The sequence below is a fragment of the Ursus maritimus genome, unplaced genomic scaffold (genome assembly GCF_017311325.1).
Source record: "Ursus maritimus isolate PB19 unplaced genomic scaffold, ASM1731132v1 scaffold_15, whole genome shotgun sequence".
NCBI classification, from domain to species: Eukaryota; Metazoa; Chordata; class Mammalia; order Carnivora; family Ursidae; genus Ursus; species Ursus maritimus.
The window spans coordinates 51,727,254-51,743,065 of NW_024423897.1; the positions used below are offsets into that span (position 1 = coordinate 51,727,254).

The window sequence follows — 15,812 nt, forward strand, 5'->3', positions numbered from 1 at the left end:
CTCAGCGTGCACGACATGGTGACCGTAAGTGCTTCACGGTCTGTTTGCCGGTGGAGCATGTACATTGGTCAGTAAAGAGCGTGGTGCCAGGCAATACACCCGGCTCCCTAAGTATATTTAAATGAATGAAATAGTTCTGTGGATAAATAGATGGTGAAGATAAGCCTGTGCCAGGAGCTGTTGTGCGGCTGAGATTGGTTACAGAGGGCTCCGGAGGAAGAAAGTCCTGGGTCGCCGAGGATGGGCAGAAGGGAGGAGGCAGAGCTAGCATCTCGATCGGGATTAAGAGAGAGCACAGTGAGGATGTTCAGGTTGGGCCCTTACCGGGGGAGCAGTGACAGCCTGTGGAGTTTATAGGACCAGAAGCAGCCTTCTCTGACCCTGTAGCTGGGTTAAAGACCTTGCTCTAGTGGCACTGTGTTACCATTGTTGTTTTACTTGTTCTTAAACAAATCACGATTTAGGTGCTAAAGTCAAAAAAAGAAGTAGGTCACGGAGGGCTTCCGCAACAGCGGGAGGGTGAGTTAAACAGAAGATTCCTCTTTCCTCATGCTCAAAGGTCTAGATTTTGGAGACTGGCAAGTGTCTTTGGCCAGCACACAGCCTCCGGGATTCAGTCTTACATTTAAAACTATCACAAATCATGGCATTTTCACGCACAAGTAACAAGGGGGTGTCTTCTAGAAGGTGTTGTCACCGGTGATCAGAAAGAGACGACAAAAACATATCGTTTGCTTTGTGGGGTGGCGGTCAGCGTGGCACCCTAGGAAGTTGGCATTTTTTAAATTTTATGTGCGTTGATGAAGTTGCTTTTTTTTTCATTTCAAACTGTGAAAGTAGCATATGTTCTTTGTTGTAAGTAGAACAATGCAGATGTGTGTGTAAAGTTAACAGTTTTCCCCTCCCTGCCCCACTTAGTCTTAACCCCTTCTAAAATAACCTGTATTGACAGTTTGGTAAATGTCACTCACCAACCTTCTCTCTGCTCATACCAATATCTTTACACGGTTTTGAGGGTCTTTCTTTTTTATATTTTTTTGATGGAGTAAAAATATACCGTATTGCTGAAGTGCAGTCTCCTTCTACATAACACTCTATATGGGCTCCTTTCTAGCTCCTTACGTGTAGTTCCACTTCGTGCTTTATGAGTCCTGGGCAACGTTCCCCTGTGTGCATGTACCATAATTATTTGGCCTTTCCTCTACTGGGGGACAGACAGATTGTTGTCACTTGCCGGTCATTACAAAGAATGGCTCTAATGACCACCTTCGTATGCATGGCGCTATGTTCTAGTACTTTTATTTTGTTGGGATAGCTTCCTTTTTTAAAAAAGATTCTATTTATTTATTTGAGAGAGAGAGAGACAGAGAGCACAAGCAGGGGGAGGGGCAGAGGGAGAAGCAGACTCCCCACTGAGCAGGGAGCCCGAGGTGGGACTCGATCCCAGCACCCCAGGATCATGACCTGGGCTGAAGGCAGATGCTTAACCCACTGAGTCCCCCAGGCACCCCTGGATAGGTTTCTGTAAAGGGGTTGCTGGATCAAGGAGTTTTGGTATATTTTTAATTTTAATCCCTCTTGACATATTCCTTGCCACAAGATTATATCAGTGAACAATGCAGCCATGACTGCATAAGATTTCTTTCCCCTTGGGCCGCATCTTCATCAGCCCCGGATTTTATCAGTCACTCACATTGTTTAAATCTGATGGTACTCTTGTTGTTTCTGTTTTTATTTCCCTGCCTCCTGCTGGGGTAGAACACCTTTTCATGGGCATACGCTCCATCAGCTTTCCTTTTTCTCTGAGTTGCCCACCACATGCGGAAGATTCCTTACCGTGGAGCCACAGACAGAGCCCAGGGTATGACCCGTAGACCTCTCTGGAGTCAGGTGCTGCCAGAATGACTCGCAGATCTTTCCTGTTGGAATCATTAGGGCCGTGACTGGGGGCCACACCGCTTGAACAGATGCCTTTCCCGGGCACTGACGGGGAATCTCCCTGGAAGCTTCTGAAACTGCTTGTCCTGTAGGCTTCTTTGCCCAGACTGCAGAGTAGAGGCTGACCGGGCCTGTGCTCTGCCACCTACAGCAGCTTTGCTCGGCGCCAGGAGCCTGCTCTTTACTGCTTTCTAAGAGAAAAGCCTCAAGGCAGTTTTAACTCAACCTCACATACCTTTTACATAAGTGCTCCCCAGTTCCCCAAACCAAATAGCCATTACATAAAAATAATGATTTCCTTCAGTAATAGTGATTGTCAGTGGTTCCCTGTCTGGTCAGGTGATGACACGTGTCTGTGCAAGGCCATCCACACGCCTTCCCCGCTTTGCTGATGGTGGAGAGGTGGCCTACCCCCCACCCCCCACCACCTTCAGTCTAGCGCAGCAGGATGCCAGCACGCCCGCTAATGTGCCACTGGCTTCTCCTTTGGGCAGCACCACATACCAGCCATGAACCTTGAGCAAATCACGGAATCTCTTTGAGCCTCCGTCTCCGTGTCTACACAGTGGGAATTTTCAGCACTTACCCTGTTGTTGCTGCATTGTTAGATAAAACCAATCATACGGGGCGCCTGGGTGGCTCAGTCAGTTAGGCATCTGCCCTTGGCTCAGGTCATGATCTCGGGGTCCTGGGATTGAGCCCCACATCGGGCTCCCTGCTCAGTGGGGAGTCTGCTTCTCCCTCTGCCCCTCCCCCTGCTTGTGCTCTCTGTCTCTCTCTCTCAAATAAATAGAATCTTTAAAAAATAAATTGTGAAATAAAACCAATAAGAGAATCCGTGAAGGCACGTTCAAGAATGACATACTGCATACATTCTTCTCGTGATCCATAAATGGTGCCTGAATGAATCAACAGATATGCCGTCTGTGGCTGCGGCATCCTGCCGGGCTCTGAAGACCAAGTGGAGAAGGGACAGATGTCTCCTTTCACTGGGTCCCCTTTGTCCTTCTCGTCCATGTAGGTGAAAGGGCTGAAGAAGACAACTCCTCGGACTCCTTGGATTTCCAAAGATAGAAAACCTGAATTATAGTGAATCTGGATTTTTAGGCTGAAGCTAGCATGTGTATTTACTCTCTCAGGCATTAGTGGTGTGAAGTAGTAAGTTATAAAAATACTTGTTGTTCTCTGTTTAGTTTTTAGAAATTTTCAAAACCTATAATTTTATCCATGTGATTCTATAGCTTATTCCTTTATTATATTAGGTGAAAAATATTAGGCATAAAGCATGGTTATAGCTGCAAAGGCAAAATAAATTCAGGGTGGTGTGTAGTTCTTTGACCCCTGCTACCATGACGATGCCATTTGACTCGTTCCTGGTTTGCTTGTGCTGCAGCGATACCCTCTGTCCTCTCTTGTGTTGTGTTCTCAACAGTTTACTCAGTGAGACAATATTACTTCACGTAAAATACCATAAATCAGGCCAGTAATTTAAACTAATAATAGCAGTGGGAGCATGGGGAGGTCATGGCAAACCTGCTTGCACACAAAGCCAACAGAGGGGATAGCTTTGTCACAATTAAATATTGCCCATTTTGTGTGTGCGTACATGTGCGCATGTGTGTGTCGGCCCTGGCACAGAACATCCATGGGCTGGATGTAGTCGCATGTGTAATGATCAATTTTTTAAAATTTAAATCCAGTGCAGCTGACATATAGCGTATTACTAGTTTCAGGAGTAGAATTTAGTGATTCATCAGTTCTATGTAACACCCAGTGCTAATGACCAGTGTTTACTATCTCACTCACCTCCTAAAAGCAATCAGATCAAAAGCCCAGAGCCTTATAAATCTTTCAAACAACTTGGCGTATGCCACTCTATAAATATCAGCAGTGAGTCATCGCTGAACCTTATGCAGAAATACATTAATCCCACCGCTGAGAAGCGAATGAAACCTTGACTAGGTTAAAGATACTGGGATGATGCATTATCTTATGTATAAAAGAAGCCGTAAGCATCCTTGTCCACGTCTTTAGAAGGCCACCGTTGAGAGCCTCTTGGCATTTCTACCACACTGGGAAAGACAGAGATGGCGCCTGAGCCTTGCCATCCAGCACACGTGGTGCTGTGCTCACAGGTGTCCTCTGTCCTCTGGGCCATGCTGTGGAGTGCCACTAGTGGGGCATACATGGCCCCATTCCCTGTGTCCTCATTTCCTTGGTGTGACCCAGATAAATGTGGTGACTTCAGCCTCACTCCACTCATCCTCTGGCTGTACACTTGTAGCATTTGCTGCACGTTACTGTTGGAAAATTAATCTTTACCTCAGGGTCTTTGGAACTTTTCCCAAGAATAGTCTTTATCCAAAAGTTCTCTTTGATTTGACCAGCTAATCCTGTTTCAAGTAAGCATTTGGTACCAACTGCCACCTCTAATTCCAAGTGAAAGGAGGGTTGACGTCAGTATGATGGAGTGATGGTTGGGATCACAGCTTGAAGTGAAGCTCTCTGGATTCTTCTCGCAGCTCTGTGTCACCTGGACAAGTGACTGAGCCTCTCCACACACCAGTTTCCTCACCAGGAAGCTGAGAAATAATAGTACCTCTTTCATAGAGTGGTGGGGAGAAGTAATGATCTTGGAATAGCATCTGCCACAGAGCAAGCACTCCGTCAATGTTACTGCTAGGGTAGTTTCATCATCACCATTATTGTGTTCGTTGGGTTTTATAAGGTCTAAATGCAAATAGGCACTCACATTTCATTCTGTCACTATAAATGCATTTAAAGCTGGACTGGAATGGAAGGCAACGAATGGATGACGCTTCTGAATGTTGCAGCTGAGTCCAAAAAAGGAATGGAGCCTCTGAGCTGCGCAGAGGTCCGCAGACAAGTGTAAGGTGCTAGAACAATCGAGGGAACAGTCTGTCACCAAGTAGAAAGAGGGGGTGTGTGCCAGCAGGGAGAGGGTAAGCGTCTCGGCATGTAAGCAGGGTCGGTAAGTATGAATGCAGGTGGACAGAAAGTATGGACAGTTAGCAAAAAGACTTTCCAGACCCCAGAGTTCATCTTCTATTCCAGCCTGTTGTTCATGGAGTTTTTGTGGGGTTTTTTTTTAATATAAAAGTATTTTAAACCTAGCTCTGAACTGGAGTGGATACAATCTTGAGATATTAATCAAGAAATACCACCATTTGGAGACCATAAAACGTTCTAAGTATAAAAACATGTAGGATATTTAGGAATTTCACTAATAGTAAAGATATGAGGTCAAGTTGGGGCATAGTAGTTAAATGGCACACGAAGCTTTGGTTTTTTAAAAGTGCACTAGAAATCCGTAGTGACATTCCTTCCATGTCAAGCCCCCCGCCATCTTGAATCCAAGTTAAGTTAAGCCAGGTGAAGAAGCTTCACGTTTAAATGAAGGATCAAGGTGCTTTGAAGACGGTCCTACAACACTAACGTATATCTTTTAATGAACTAACATATTTCCATTTAAGAGGCCAAAAAATAAATTTTTTTTCTTTATTTCCCCCGAGATACTGAAGAAAGCAATGGGAGGAAACTGAGTTAGCCATACTTGGTACCTGTTTAGTAGTTTGTCTCTAGTCTTTATGGAAACTTCTGCAGGTGTGGGAAGTGACAGAAAAAGCCAGTGTCATATTTTGGACTTGCCCCGTGTTGTCTCTGTGCTTTCAGGAAGCACTAAATATGGATGGCACTGCTCAGAGCAATGACTTTGACTGCTAACGAGGCCAGACCGGGCTTCATTTTACTGCTGCTCCCTTTAAACCACAAGCTCGTGTGTGGGTGTCGAGTTCTTGGCTGGAGTGCCAGCTAAACAGAGCGAGGGTGTCTCATTTAGAGCAGTATAGATCCTTGAGAAAATAAAACATGGCTGGAAAATTACCGGGAAGACAAATGATCTAATTTAACCCAAACCACTTTCTAAAATACAGACGAACAGAACAATAACAGTGGAAAATTACAGGAACCTAGACTCCTTGAGAGGATTGAAATCCAAGGGTGCTGATTATCCATGACATTGAAAGAAGGTGCTCCCCACAGGTAGCTTTGCCTATACGTCTACTTCTGAATTCTCCACCCTTTCTCAAACTGAAATTTTCTGAGCACCCTGGGTTTGACAGAGATTTTTAAACTGTATCTATTGTGGCAATAGTGAGTTTGCTTCATGTCATAAAAGGTGTAACAGGATCAGTGAAGCTGGAGACAAAGGAAATAAATAGTCTTTTATCAAAAAGATTAGTCTAGCAAGACAGAAGTATTACCAAGCCCAGCGTCCCATTCGTTTTTCTAATCCAGGATGAGGCATTGAAGGAAGTATTCATCTTACTAAAAGTAAAAAAAAAAAAAAAAAAGGTAGGAATTTCAGCATTTCATATACTAATCTCTTGCTATTTTAGGAAATAATACCAGTTTCCAATTCAACACCTTTTTGTGGAAGAATTTGAAAAGCTCTTTCTTCATGAGCAACATGATCGTGTTTTTACCAATTCGCCATGAACGTCAGTTTCCAGATCGGGTTCTGACCGCCCTCGGCACTTCTTGAATTGTGCGCCTTCTCTCTCTCGATGCCTTGTTGCCCTACAAGCACCCATCCTTCACAATCTGGGGATTACTACCCTGGTTTGGTCAGGGGCACACCCAGCCCTCCGCAGGGTTCTCAGCTTCTCCAGGGTGTGGGCAAAGAAGGTTCTTTGCTCCTTTGACTTGACATCTTTCCCATGGCAGCTAACTTCTGTTACAGGATTTGACCCTATAGAGGAAGTCTGTCCTTCATTCCAGTTGACATCCACAGGATGGGAAAGAAGGGAGCCAGAAAAAAAGTCTTTGCTTAAGTTTTACACTCAAGAGGCTAATTATGTGGCCCGATGTCGCTTCTCTTTATGTCTGTGTGTCTGTAGTTAAGCAGCCAGCCCTTGTCCGATGCTTACCGGGTGCCCAGTGAGGCGTAATAGAAGGGACAACGGAAGTCCTTGCCTATCTCTTGAGAAAATACCAGAACGACAAGAATAGGTACAGCGCTCCTGCCATTAATTTGCATATTTATTTTAAATACATAGGTTCTACCAAAAATAGCTTTATTTACCCAGCTCCAAACCTGCAGCTGGAGGGTTTTGTTTTATGAACCACCATACGCAAGCTGTATGCACAAGTAACACGTTTGTTTATTCATGGATTGATTTTCAACAACGTGTGAGGTATGCTGAATAGACGTGGGAAACTGGTGAGAAGTCAAGCCGACCCTGCCTCGGGTCGTGTGGGGAGATGTGGGGTCAAGTAAACAGGCGAGCACAGTGCACCGTGTTGGCTGCAGTGAGGCGTCCTGGGTCCATGCAGGCGGCTGCAGGGCACGGAGCAGGGGGTAGGCTCCAGGGACGGCTCCCAGAAGATATGATCCCTCCACTGATGATGCGTTGACCAGGTGAATGCGTGGGACCGGGGTGGAGGTGATTCTGTGCAGAAAAAAGCTTAAGCAAGGGACCCTTATGACAGAGAGGCTGGTCTGTCCGGAAAACTGCAGTCAGTTCAGGCTTCACGGAGCGCACAGTACAGGAGGCAGTGCCGGGCAGGGTCAGCTCATGCATGGCTTTCGTACGTGTTCACTCATTGCCCAGCTATTTATCGGATGCTGACTAACCGTGTGCCAGACGTGCTGACAGACACTTAGAGCACAGTTTGTGGAGATCATGGTCTGTGAACGGGGTGCAGCCCTCAAGTACACTGGGTGCACCTTTAGGAATTTGGATTTTTGTGATCTGACCTCAGTGTGGAGGGTCGGAGGATGGCTTGGGGACAGGAAGAGCATCAGTGACCTGACCCAAGGCATGTCAGCGAGGCCGGAGAGAACTGGACAGATGCAAGAGTGACTGGGAAAGGAGTATGGATGGACCAAGAAATCTGTGGGATCAAAGGCATCCGGGGAGCTCACTCCTCCAGCTTCTGGGCGGGGACCCTGGGTACAGGCATTCGAACTGGAGCGCCAGAGGGGGCGGCCGCAGGAGCCCACGCAGTCTATTGATGGTGGAGTCAGTGTTGGAAGCGCGTGAGGCGCCAGTGGGACGTGTGAGGCGCCAGTGGGACGTTCAGCAGAGAGGTGTGGGTTTGGAGCTGGAGAGAAGTCTAAGAAGTCTGGAGAGATGGATTGGAGAATTCTGAGCAGACAGAAAGTAACTGAGGTTTGTGGGAGAGGGTGGGATCGCTGAGCAAGTGAGAACAGGAGAGGGCCCAGACAGAGCCCCGGGAACACCCATATTTAAGAGTTCAGGAAGGAGAGAGCATCAAGGAGAAAAGCTGAAGGGGAGAGAGATGGGAAGAAAACCTGGAAACCTCGATGCCACTGGAGCCAAGGGGGGAATGCGTTTCAAGGAAGGAGTAGCCAACAGGGTCAGATCCCTGAAGGGGTTGGAAAGGTGAGAACAGAAAAGTGCCCATTTGCTTTAGCGGGGAGGGGGGAGGAAGGCCGAAGCCCGGGCTCAGTGGGTGCATTCAACCCCCATTACTGGTTGACCTGGGACACAGATGAGCTTCCTGCACTTGCACAGCTGCTATTCCCACAGGCTGAGGAGTACGTGGGGAGAACAGAAGAAAGAAGCTAGCGCTTTGTAGAAGTTATCTACGAAAGGAAGGCGAGAAAGCACGTGGGAACTAGAAGGAGTGAGGAGGCAAGAGAAGGTTTATTTTTAAGATGGAAAACACCTATGTGTCTGTAAGTGTTGATGGGAAAGAGCCAGTCATGGAGCAAGGATCAGACAAGCCAGAGAGGAGGATGGGGGCTCCTGTCAAGGTCAGGGGGTCATAAATGCAGAGCCCAGGTCGACAGCCCTATGGTCAGCCTGGTCAACTGGCCTTTCCGTTGTAACAGGACAGAGGTGGTGAGGAGGGGTTTGGGCAGGTGTGTTTTGTTGAGGTTTGTTTTAGGGAAAGAAACAATAAGAAATGTTATTTCTTTTTTTTATTTGTATTTATATATTTATTTGAGAGAGGGAGAGGGACAAGCAGACTCTGCTAAGCGCAGAGCCAAGCTTGGGGCTCCATCTCAGGACCCTGAGATCAGGACCTGAGCCAAAATCAAGAGTCAGACACTTAACCGACTGAGCCACCCAGACGCCCCCCAAAATTTCAGTTCTGGTGGATCCCGTATTCCAGATGAAGAAAGAGGTGAGTCAGAGGGAACGAGGTAGGGCAGAGACGTGGAGAGAAGAGAAGGGGAAAGACGGAGGATGACAGGGCAGCAAAGAGCCGGCTGGAGGCTGGAGGCGAGTGGGGTGGCGGCCAGCCGTCGTGCCGGGGACCTGGTTCCGGCCGCTCTCAGAGCCCAAGTAGAAGCCTGTCAATCCAGAGAAAAGGGGAATAGGTAAATAACTAGATGAATCTGAGGTCAGAGATGTGCACACAGTAAAAATGGTGACGTTGAAATGTAGGGCACCGTAAGGAAGTACATAGAGGAGCAGCCAAAGAGAAGTCAAGAGAGAGACAAGTTGAATGAAAGTTCAAGAGATAAAGTGGGAGAAACAGAGAGGGCCTCACATCTCCCCAACGGGAGGTAGGCTGTGCACCTGTCCTCTTGCACCTGCTCCCCAGGGGAGACAGCAGTCCTCCCAGCTAGCAGGGAGTGCTTGCTGTAACATTGCCATGAAATGACTGCAGGATTGGGGTGAGTTGGTGGCTCTTGGCCTAAGAATCTGGTCTCTAGAGCCCAACTTCATCTCTTTTAGGGTTTAAGGATCTAAGACTGTTCATATCAGGGAGATCACATGTGGGATTTGTTAGCCATTTCCCTGGGAATTGTTTTGGTTTGGTTTAGTTTTGGTATTTACTTCTTAATATCCTGTGGCTTTGATAACTTTGTGAGAGGAAGAAAATCAGTCAACGGAGCGCCAAGAACCTGGCAGGCACTGGGGGAGACTAAGACAGGTAGGACACACTGAATGCCTTCTGGACCCAGACACATTTTTAAGTCAGACGTTCCATGTTGCTGATCGTCCACAGCTTAGAGAACACTGGTCTAAGGTGTGAGGAAGGCCTCGAGCCATCCTATCGGGGACCAGGACCGGGCTGTGATTGAAAGGCAGCTTTGTATTTACAACGGTTGGAATACTCTTATGCCTGGCTCTATTCTAAAGTGCCGTTACTGTGGAAAGTTCACGAACGTTTAGAAACTTGCCTTTAAATAGCAGGTGCACCTCTGTAGTTATGACAGAATTCTGACTCAAAGCCTAATTCATTCCAAAGACCTCCCAGACACCACTTTAGCTAAGCTTCAAGACCGTAGCCGTTCCTCTTTACCCGCTGTGGCTGGAGAAGCAGCAGTGCTCGGGAATGCCATGGCCAGCACGGTACCAGCGAGCTAATTCATGCTGAACTGCCGCGTGTATCACCCAGACAGCTCGCCAACTCCTGAATGGGTTTAAATTTATTTCTAGAATGCTACAGGGCTGACTCTTGGACCCCTGTCTATCTATATCTTATCTAGATTATCTCGTTCAGTCTCCTGCCTTTAAATACTCTCCATATGCTGATGGCCTCCAAAGGTATGTCCTCCACCCAGACGTCTCCCCTGGACTCCAGACTCATCTGGCCAAACATCTTACCTGATTTCTCCATTTGGAATTCTAAGGGGTATCTCAAACCCAATGGGGGACACACCCAGATGGAGCTCTTGCTTTTGCTCCCCAAACCTTCCTCCCTCTCCCAGTCTCTTCAGCTCAGGAAACAGCTGCACCATTTGACCAGTGGCTCAAACCCAAAAACCTCAACAGTCAGCTCTGATTTCTCCCTGTCCTCATGCCCACCAGGTGGTCGATCACCATATCTGTTTGCTTTATCTCCAGAAAGCTCTCAAATCAGTTGGCTTCTCCGGATCTCCACTAGCCTATCCTGGTGCAAGCCATCACCTGTCTTACCTGGATTACCACAAGCCAGCTTGACTGCTTCTGCCCTTCCCTCCCCAGTCCACACTCATCCCCACAGCCAGCACGAGCCTCTGCCCACCTCTGCTCAGACCCGTGAATGGCTTCCCGCTGCTCTTAGAACAAAACATGTACTCTTCACTATGACCGGGAACAATCCCAGCATTGCCTAATTTTGCAAACTCATTTTATACCCCCTCCCCCCACCGCTCTTGCTGGCCTCTACTTGGCCTTACCAAGCTCCGGTAGCCCTTGGCCTTCTGCCAGCTCTTCGTCCAACCGGTTTGTTCTTGTTCTTGGAGACTCAACTCTCCTGTAACCTCAATTGTCACATCCTTGGCGAGGTTTCCTCGTCTAGTCCCTCTGAGTAAGCTCCTCCAAGGAGTCCCGGTGCATTAACATATTCTCTTTCTTCCGTACCCATGACAGTAAGTGTTTGTTCTGCTTGGGAACGTGGTACTTCATTCTTTCACACAGTTACCAGTATGGGATCCCCTCACATAGCGCGTCTGGGAACATATCGTGAACCAGACAAAGTTCTGTGTGCCCTGCAGTTTACATTCAAATGGAGAAGGGAGACAGTAAGACAAATAAAAAATAAATATTTGATATAATGTCGGGTAATGAACATGCCGTGAAGGGGAACAGGGTAAGCAAGGTGAGACAGATGAAGCAAACAGCAGGCGATGGAAGGATCTAGAAGGATGATTTACTGGAAAGAAAGCATCACAAATAATGGGCAATCGGTGTTTTATTCAAATCGATTTTGAAGAAATAAACTACTTCTTTAGAAAATGAATCTTGAGCCATATCTCATGGCATAAGTTCCAGGAGGATTAAAAGTTAAGTGTGTAAATGAAACCATCAACTAGAATAAAATTACCTCTGGGTGGGGTAAGAGTGGCCAAGTCCAGAAGTAGGGGAAGAAACTCCACAAGATTATTGATGGACTACATATAACTTAATATTTGGGGGATCAAAAGAAAATCAGGAAATTAAGAAGTGGACAAATTGAGGGAAATAACTTGCTATAAATGAGAATCATAAAAAGGCTAATAATAATATAGCACATGCCCTCAATTGCAAAGCTCTTCTTTCCTTGTCTTTTAAAGTTTCTTGAAATTAGAATGTTTTTCATCCACTGTGTACATTTAATGTGGTCATTAAAAATGTTCAATCAGTGGTATATCTGACTAGTAATAACATCTTAGAATCAAAATGTGATTTTTTAAAGTTCATAAAAATTAATATGGACATTAAAGTTCCTAGTAGAAAATACTTCATACATGCAACAAATATTTGAGTGTAGGGATGTCTGGGTGTCTCAGTCAGTTAAGCGTCTGCCTTCAGCTCAGGTCATGATCCCAGGGTCCTGGGATTGAGCCCTGTAACCGCAATCCTTGAGCCCTGTATCCGCAATCCTGGCGGAGCAGCAGTGCTCGGGAATGCCATGGCCAGCACGGTACCAGCGAGCTAATTCATGCTGAACTGCCGCGTGTATCACCCAGACAGCTCGCCAACTCCTGAATGGGTTTAAATTTATTTCTAGAGTGCTACAGGGCTGACTCTTGGACCCCTGTCTATCTATATCTTATCTAGATTATCTCGTTCAGTCTCCTGCCTTTAAATACTCTCCATATGCTGATGGCCTCCAAAGGTATGTCCTCCGCCCAGACGTCTCCTCTGGCTCCTTGCTCAGTGGGGAGCCTGCTTCCTTCTCTGCCTACCATTCCCCCTGCTTGTGCTCGCTCTCTCTGACAAATAAATAAATGAAATCTTAAAATAAAACAAAAAACAAATATTTGAGTGTTTCTGAGGTGGTGAGGTGGCCGGTATAGAGTGGTAAACAAAATAGACACAGATCCTTGCTTTTAAGTGCCTCGTCTAGGCCAGTCACTGTCTGGTTCCCTGTACGCTGCTTACATCCAACCTAAGATCAGCAGGGTTATTTCAGCAAGAATGAGTACCCTGGCCAACAGCGCTCAGTAGTTAAGTGATAGAAACACATCCAGCTCATGTCTTTGTAGCTCTAAGCCCTGTGTGCTTTCCTCAAATTACCATAATCGTTGAGCTAAGTCTTGCTGACGGAGCCCTCATTCCCTGTGCCCCCTGCCTCTCACCTGCCTCAGCCCTGGCTTTAGGACTCCGTCAAGGGACTCTTGGTGGAAATAGAAAGTATTGCAGTGGGTGCTCCAGCCAGAGCAGGTATCTTTTTAGCCAAGAATAATATTTTGCCAACAAGACACGTAAAAAGTCTAATCCTACGTTATTTAGGTGCCCTCCCATATGGTTTTTCAACGTATGCTAAATAATATCTATCACTTAAATTTCAACAAATGTTTTGGCAACAGAAAACTAAACAATTTGCAGGCATAGGAAGGACAGGGAGGAAAAAGACCAAGCCATAGGCTGATCGCAGTGTCTGAGAGAAACATAATTAGAAGTTGTCCTAAGTTCGGGTCTCTGGAAGCAAAGCCTGTCTTGGGGAATTCTTGTGCAAGTGGCTTGTTGCAGGGAGAGGGAAGAGCTGGGTGGTGGGGAGAAGTGAAGCGAAGAGGTGGTCTCCACTGGAGACTAGCTTCCACCAGATCCCACAGGGAGCTCAGGAGTATGCGTTGTCCTGGAGCAGCCCCACACTGCCCGGGGAGCCGATCTTCTCTACCCCTGCGTCAGCCAGCCATTGGCTGTGCGCGTCCTGGGGTCAGGTGTGGCTAAACCAACCCAAAGTACCCGGGGACAATTTTCCCTGACGAAGAGGCAGCTGTGAGCCATTAGTGGCCAACTCCCAGCCCCTGGGGATGGGTGCACTGCCCAGTAAAGGATTTGGGGGGACACCAATAGCATCCACTACATAAGGTCCAAAAAAATTAATTTGGAAGGTAAGGCGGTGATAGGTTTGGACACATGACAGGACACTCTGACTAGAGGTGCCGGCTGAACTCAGGAGTTATTATCAAGGAGCTTCTTGATTTTCTTTTGCTTTAGGGTGTTGAAGTATTGGATCAGCTTTGTTCAAGGAACATTTTTTCTAAGGAAGGCATCATGGCAGGCACGCTCCGCAAAGGCTAAGAAGGTTCTTATGGAAATTTTTCAGGTATTATTGGAAAAAAAGGAAAAGAGGATTAGCTATATAATTGGAAACAATTATCAAAAACTGGCTTATATAATACCAACGTTGTCAGAAGAACGAAACTAAATTCCTACAGATATTAGATATTTTTCTTCTAGATTTTTCTGAAACCATTTACACATTGGTATTTTTATATATATACATTTTTTTTTTTTGCTAACAGTGCTTTGCATAGAATGTTCAACTATATAATGATGGATACACTGTCATTATATATTTGTCCAAACCCCTAAGATGTACAAGCCAAGAGTGAATGCAATCTATGGGCTTCTAGTGATAAAGATGCATCATTGTAGGCTCATTGTCAGCTGTAAAAATGTACCACTCTGGCATGGCATAGTGATAGTGGGGAAAGTTGTGTGTGTTGGGGCAGAGGGAGTATAGCAACTTTGCACATTCTGCTCCATTTTGCAGCTCTAAAAAATAAAGTCTATTGTTTTGTGCTGATCTCAGCCTATTGATAGTAATTCCATGGGCTAGAAATGCCTTGGGGCCCTCACGTGGGCCCAGTGAGCCTCCCGCAGACATCTCCCCCTTTCAGTATCAGTGTTACTACTGGGCTGACCCTTGTGAATCTTACTATGATTGCAAGACACCCTTCAGCAACAACCATCAGGGAACTTCGAAAAAATAAAGGTTTATGACTTACAAGACCCAGAAATTGCATAGCATACCTGGGCTAGACCAGTGAGGCAGAGGGGGAAGAGGGCGGGCGGGCACGCGTGCGCGCGTGGACACACACGCACAAACACAGGCCTGGGATTCTGCTTTTATTGGAGTCAAGGGTGGGGACCCAGAGTTTCACAGGCTCACTCTTTATTGGTGAATTCAAGATGTAAGAGCAGGAATTTAAAGGAATTTAAAGCTCTTGGTGAAGGGACAAGTGGCCCAAATGGCCAGTTATGAAATCAACCGTGATCTCAAAACAAAGGAGCCTTTGACGGCTCTTTATCAAATCGTGTGGCTGGCCATGGGTTTATCCACGATAGTTTTCTTGAAAGTAGATGCCTCTTTGAAATAGCTGTCTGGGCAACAAAGCTTACTTCTGTGCTTACAGTACATCTGTTTCTAAAAGTCTATAACTGCACAGAAAGCCGACTCTCCTCCTTAATCAGTTTCCTGTTCTGAACAGGTGATGTCCTGGCAACATTTTTTTTTTTTAATTCTCTCCTCCTAGACATCTATTCCTGCCTTCTGTGGTGTAATTTGTCTAGCAGGTGGAAAAGTAAGTTTGGAAATGCCATTCTGACAAGGCCCCCTAGGTATCTCAGAGGGTCCCTCATGGAGGATGGTGAAAATGATCAGAATATTGTGGGGCACCTGGGTGGCTCAGTGGGTAAACATCTGACTCTTGATTTCGGCTCAGGTCATGATCTCAGGGTTGTGAAATGGAGCACCACGGAGCCCGCTTAAGATGCTCTCTCTTGCCCTCTCCCTCTGCCTCTACCCCTCCCTCCCTGAAAAAAATAAATAAATCAGAACACTCTGTGACCACAACTTCTTGAGTAAGCATCATCCAAGAACAGTGTATTTGGTTTAAAGGGTTTTTTTTCATACTTGTTTGCGCAGAGCTCAGAAATACATTTCAAGTTAAAATATGGTAAAAATTGGGTAAATAGCATCCATCAATTACATAATATATTCCTTCAATACTTTTTTCATAGCATAGAATTCACTCAATGCTATGAAGGGTACCTACAGAACACATACATGCTATTTCAGGCTGTGGGTGCACGCACACACGCACTCACACACGTGCACACACACACGTGCACACATGCCCCTTCCTTAAAGAAAAAAGGAAACTATCACCCACT

General features: G+C 46.2%; 1 protein-coding gene across 1 annotated transcript in view; it reads left to right on the top strand.

Moving 5' to 3' along the window:
- ANKH (ANKH inorganic pyrophosphate transport regulator) overlaps positions 1-15,812 on the top strand; it is a 129,896-nt gene that overhangs the window by 59,284 nt on the left and 54,800 nt on the right. The gene's annotated exons all lie outside the window — the stretch shown is intronic.